This window comes from Capsicum annuum, chromosome 7 (assembly GCF_002878395.1).
Source record: "Capsicum annuum cultivar UCD-10X-F1 chromosome 7, UCD10Xv1.1, whole genome shotgun sequence".
Taxonomy (NCBI): domain Eukaryota; kingdom Viridiplantae; phylum Streptophyta; class Magnoliopsida; order Solanales; family Solanaceae; genus Capsicum; species Capsicum annuum.
The window spans coordinates 15,644,058-15,648,527 of record NC_061117.1 but is presented as its reverse complement, the minus strand read 5'-3'; the positions used below and the strand labels follow the sequence as shown (position 1 = coordinate 15,648,527).

At 49.4% G+C, this 4,470-nt stretch overlaps 13 non-coding genes and 1 pseudogene across 13 annotated transcripts; all 14 read right to left on the bottom strand.

Annotated features, from left to right (window-relative positions):
* Nucleotides 1–208: 208 nt before the first annotated feature.
* LOC124886113 lies at nucleotides 209–327 on the bottom strand (annotated as a pseudogene).
* Nucleotides 328–505: 178 nt separating this feature from the next.
* LOC124886009 lies at nucleotides 506–624 on the bottom strand. The gene has a single exon (XR_007043159.1). It is a non-coding gene; the product is annotated as a 5S ribosomal RNA (ribosomal RNA).
* A 176-nt stretch (nucleotides 625–800) lies between these two features.
* On the bottom strand, nucleotides 801–919 carry LOC124886010. The gene has a single exon (XR_007043160.1). It is a non-coding gene; the product is annotated as a 5S ribosomal RNA (ribosomal RNA).
* A 347-nt stretch (nucleotides 920–1,266) lies between these two features.
* On the bottom strand, nucleotides 1,267–1,385 carry LOC124885955. Its single transcript, XR_007043105.1, has one exon. It is a non-coding gene; the product is annotated as a 5S ribosomal RNA (ribosomal RNA).
* Nucleotides 1,386–1,560: 175 nt separating this feature from the next.
* Nucleotides 1,561–1,679, bottom strand: LOC124886008. The gene has a single exon (XR_007043158.1). It is a non-coding gene; the product is annotated as a 5S ribosomal RNA (ribosomal RNA).
* A 177-nt stretch (nucleotides 1,680–1,856) lies between these two features.
* LOC124886346 lies at nucleotides 1,857–1,975 on the bottom strand. The gene has a single exon (XR_007043432.1). It is a non-coding gene; the product is annotated as a 5S ribosomal RNA (ribosomal RNA).
* Nucleotides 1,976–2,150: 175 nt separating this feature from the next.
* LOC124885959 lies at nucleotides 2,151–2,269 on the bottom strand. The gene has a single exon (XR_007043109.1). It is a non-coding gene; the product is annotated as a 5S ribosomal RNA (ribosomal RNA).
* A 218-nt stretch (nucleotides 2,270–2,487) lies between these two features.
* Nucleotides 2,488–2,606, bottom strand: LOC124886057. Its single transcript, XR_007043206.1, has one exon. It is a non-coding gene; the product is annotated as a 5S ribosomal RNA (ribosomal RNA).
* A 176-nt stretch (nucleotides 2,607–2,782) lies between these two features.
* LOC124885931 lies at nucleotides 2,783–2,901 on the bottom strand. Its single transcript, XR_007043081.1, has one exon. It is a non-coding gene; the product is annotated as a 5S ribosomal RNA (ribosomal RNA).
* A 175-nt stretch (nucleotides 2,902–3,076) lies between these two features.
* On the bottom strand, nucleotides 3,077–3,195 carry LOC124885996. Its single transcript, XR_007043146.1, has one exon. It is a non-coding gene; the product is annotated as a 5S ribosomal RNA (ribosomal RNA).
* A 176-nt stretch (nucleotides 3,196–3,371) lies between these two features.
* On the bottom strand, nucleotides 3,372–3,490 carry LOC124886056. The gene has a single exon (XR_007043205.1). It is a non-coding gene; the product is annotated as a 5S ribosomal RNA (ribosomal RNA).
* Nucleotides 3,491–3,665: 175 nt separating this feature from the next.
* On the bottom strand, nucleotides 3,666–3,784 carry LOC124886137. Its single transcript, XR_007043227.1, has one exon. It is a non-coding gene; the product is annotated as a 5S ribosomal RNA (ribosomal RNA).
* A 176-nt stretch (nucleotides 3,785–3,960) lies between these two features.
* LOC124886132 lies at nucleotides 3,961–4,079 on the bottom strand. The gene has a single exon (XR_007043225.1). It is a non-coding gene; the product is annotated as a 5S ribosomal RNA (ribosomal RNA).
* Nucleotides 4,080–4,256: 177 nt separating this feature from the next.
* LOC124885973 lies at nucleotides 4,257–4,375 on the bottom strand. Its single transcript, XR_007043123.1, has one exon. It is a non-coding gene; the product is annotated as a 5S ribosomal RNA (ribosomal RNA).
* Nucleotides 4,376–4,470: the final 95 nt, after the last annotated feature.

The window sequence follows — 4,470 nt, the reverse complement described above, 5'->3', positions numbered from 1 at the left end:
TCCGGTGCGTTAGTGCTGGTATGATCGCATCCGTCATTCCCAGCACTCCAAATTCTATTATGCCTCTTTCTCCTGCGCCGCCAGTCACAAACCGCACGCGCGCCCCCGCGCCTCGCCCCCTTTCTCGTTTTCGCCAAGAGAAAAACAAAAAGATTCCCCGATCGAACCGGCAAAATTAAATAGAATTTTAAAGGAAAAAAAAAAGGAAGGGATGCAACACGAGAACTTCTTAGGGAGTCACCCATCCTAGTACTATTCTCGCTAAAGCACGCTTAACTTCGGAGTTCTGATGGGATACGGTTCGTTAGAGTTGGTATGATCGCATTCGTTAGAGTTCCCAGCACTCCAAATTCTATTAAGCCTCTTTCTCCTGCGCCGCCTGTCACACCCCGCACGCGCGCATCCGCGCCTTGCCCCCTTTCTAGTTTCCGCCAAGACGAAAAACAAAAAGATTCGTCGATCGAACCAGCAAAATTAAACCGATTTTAAAGGAAAAAAAAAGGAAGGGATGCAACACGAAGACTTCCCAGGGGGTCACCCATCCTAGTACTACTCTCGCCCAAGCACGCTTAACTTGAGAGTTCTGATGGGATCCGGTGCGTTAGTGCTGGTATGATCGCATCCGTCATTTCCACCACTCCAAATTCTATCAAGTCTCTTTCTCCTGCGCCGCTCGACAATCCCCGCACACGCGCCCCCGCTCATCGCCCCTTTTCTCGTATCCATCAAGAGGAAAAAGAAAAAGATTCGCCGATCGAACCGACAAAATTAAACCAAATTTTAAAGGAAAAAAAAAGGTAGGAATGCAACACGAGGACTTCCAAGGGGGTCACCCATCCTAGTACTACTATCGCCCAAGCACGCTTAACTTCGAAGTTCTGATGGGATCCGGCGAGTTAGCGCTTGTATGATCGCATCCGTCATTCTCAGCACTCCAAATTCTTTTAAGCATTTTTCTCCTACACCGTCCGTCAAACCCCGCATGCGCGCCCCCGCACCTTGCCCCTTTTCTCGTTTCCGCCAAGGGGGTCACCCATCCTAGTACTATTCTAATGGGATCCGGTGCGTTAGTGCTGGTAAGATCCCATCCATCATTCTGGGCACTCCAAATTACATTAAGCCTCTTTCTCCTGCACCGCCCGTCACACCCCGCTCGCGCACCTCAGCGCCTCGCCCCCTTTCTCGTTTCCGCCAAGAGGAAAAACAAAAAGATTCGTCGATCGAACCTGCAAAATTAAACTGAATTTTAAATGAAAAAAGAAGGAAAGGATGCAACACGAGGACTTCCCAGAGGGTCACCCATCCTAGTATTACTATCGCCCAAGCACGCTAAACTTTGGAGTTCTGATGGGATCCGGTGCATTAGTGCTGGTATGATCGCATCCGTCATTCCCGACACTCCAAATTCTATTAAGCCTCTATCTCCTGCGCCGCCCGTCACACCCCGCACGCGCGACCCCGCGCCTTGCCCCCTTTCTCGTTTTCGTCCAGAGGAAAACAAAAAGATTCGCCGATCGAATCGGCATAATTAAACCAAATTTTAAAAGAAAAAAAAAGAAAGGGATACAACACGAGGACTTCCCAGGGGGTCACCCATCCTAGCACTACTCTAGACCAAGCACACTTAACTTCGAAGTTCTAATGGGATCCGGTGGGTTAGTGCTGGTATGATCGCATCCGTCACACCCAGCACTCCAAATTCTATTATGCCTCTTTCTCTTGCGCAGCCAGTCACACCCCGCACGCGCGCCCCTTCGCTTTACCCCCTGTCTCATTTTCGCCAAGAGGAAAAACAAAAAGATTCGTCGATCGAACCGGCAAAATTAAACCGAATTTTAAATAAAAAAAAAAAGGAAGGGATACAACACGAGAACTTCCCAGGGGATCACCCATCCTAGTACTATTCTCGCCCAAGCACGCTTAACTTCGGAGTTCTAATGGGATCTGGTTCGTTAGTGCTGGTATGATCGCATCCATCATTACCAACACTGTTAATTCTATTAAGCCTCTTTCTACTGTGCCGCCAGTCACACCCCGCACGTACGCCCCCGCGCCTCGCCCCCTTTAACGTTTCCGCCAAGAGAAAAACAAAAAGATTCGCCGATCGAACCGGCAAAATTAAACCGAATTTTAAATGAAAAAAGAAGGAAAGGATGCAACACGAGGACTTCCCAGAGGGTCACCCATCCTAGTATTACTATCGCCCAAGCACGCTAAACTTTGGAGTTCTGATGGGATCCGGTGCGTTAGTGCTGGTATGATCGCATCCGTCATTCCCAGCACTCCAAATTCTATTAAGCCTCTATCTCCTGCGCCGCCCGTCACACCCCGCACGCGCGACCCCGCGCCTTGCCCCTTTCTCGTTTTCGTCCAGAGGAAAAACAAAAAGATTCGCCGATCGAATCGGCATAATTAAACCGAATTTTCAAAGAAAAAAAAAGGAAGGGATACAACACGAAGACTTCCCAGGGGGTAAAAAAAAAGGAAGGGATACAACACGAGGACTTCCCAGGGGGTCACCCATCCTAGCACTCCTCTAGACCATGCACACTTAACTTCGAAGTTCTAATGGGATCCGGTGGGTTAGTGCTGGTATGATCGCATCCGTCACACCCAGCACTCCAAATTCTATTATGCCTCTTTCTCTTGCGCAGCCAGTCACACCCCGCACGCGCGCCCCTTCGCTTTACCCCCTGTCTCATTTTCGCCAAGAGGAAAAACAAAAAGATTCGCCGATCGAACAGGCAAAATTAAACCGAATTTTAAAGAAAAAAAAAAGGAAGGGATACAACACGAGAACTTCCCACGGGGTCATCCATCCTAGTACTATTCTCGCCCAAGCACGCTTAACTTCGGAGTTCTAATGGGATCTGGTTCGTTAGTGCTGGTATGATCGCATCCATCATTCCCAACACTGTTAATTCTATTAAGCCTCTTTCTACTGCACCGCCAGTCACACCCCGCACGTACGCCCCCGCGCCTCGCCCCCTTTAACGTTTCCGCCAAGAGAAAAACAAAAAGATTCGCCGATCGAACCGGCTAAATTAAACCGAATTTTAAATGAAAAAAGAAGGAAAGGATGCAACACGAGGACTTCCCAGAGGGTCACCCATCCTAGTATTACTATCGCCCAAGTACGCTAAACTTTGGAGTTCTGATGGGATCCGGTGCGTTAGTGCTGGTATGATCGCATCCGTCATTCCCAGCACTCAAAATTCTATTAAGCCTCTATCTCCTGCGCCGCCCGTCACAACCCGCACGCGCGACCCCGCGCTTTTCCCCCTTTCTCGTTTTCGTCCAGAGGAAAAACAAAAAGATTCGCCAATCGAATCGGCATAATTAAACCGAATTTTCAAAGAAAAAAAAAGGAAGGGGTACAACACGAGGACTTCCCACGGGGTCACCCATCCTAGCACTACTCTAGACCAAGCACACTTAACTTCGAAGTTCTAATGGGATCCGGTGGGTTAGTGCTGGTATGATCGCATCCGTCACACCCAGCACTCCAAATTCTATTATGCCTTTTTCTCTTGCGCAGCCAGTCACACCCCGCACGCGCGCCCCTTCTCTTTACCCCCTGTCTCATTTTCGCCAAGAGGAAAAACAAAAAGATTCGCCGATCGAACCGACAAAATTAAACCGAATTTTAAAGGAAAAAAAAGGAAGGGATGCAACACGAGGACTTCCCAGGGGGTCACCCATCCTAGTACTACTCTCGCCCAAGCACGCTTAATTTCGGAGTTCTGATGGGATCCGGTGCGTTAGTGCTGGTATGATTGCATCCGTCATTCCCAGCACTCCAAATTCTATTAAGACTCTTTCTCCTGCGCCGCCGGTTACACCCCGCACGCGGGCCTCCGCCCCTCGCCACCTTTCTTGTTTCCGCCTAGAGGAAAAATAAAAAGATTCACCGATCGAACAGACAAAATTAAACCGAATTTTAAAGGGAAAATAAAAGAAGGGATGCAACACGAGGACTTCCAAGGGGGTCACCCATCCTAGTACTACTCTCGCCCAAGCACGCGTAACTTCGGAGTTCAGATGGGATCCGGTGCGTTAGTTCTGGTATGATCGCATCCGTCATTCCCAGAACTCCAAATTCTATTATGCTTTTTTCTCCTGCGCCGCCAGTCATACACCGCACGCACGCCCCTGCGCTTTGCCCCCTTTCTCGTTTCCGCCAAGGGGAAAAAGAAAAAGATTTGCCGATCGAACCGGCAAAATTAAACTGAATTTTAAAGTAAAAATAAAAGGAATGGATGCAACACGAGGACTTTCCAGGGGGTCACCCATCCTAGTACTACTCTCGCCCAAGCACGCTCAACTTCGGAGTTCTGATGGAATCCGGTGCGTTAGTGGTGGTATTATCGCATCCGTCATTCCCAGCACTCCCAATTCTATTAAGCCTCTTTCTCCTGCGACGCCCGTCACACCCCGCACGCGGGCCTCCGCGCCTCGCCCCCTTTCTTG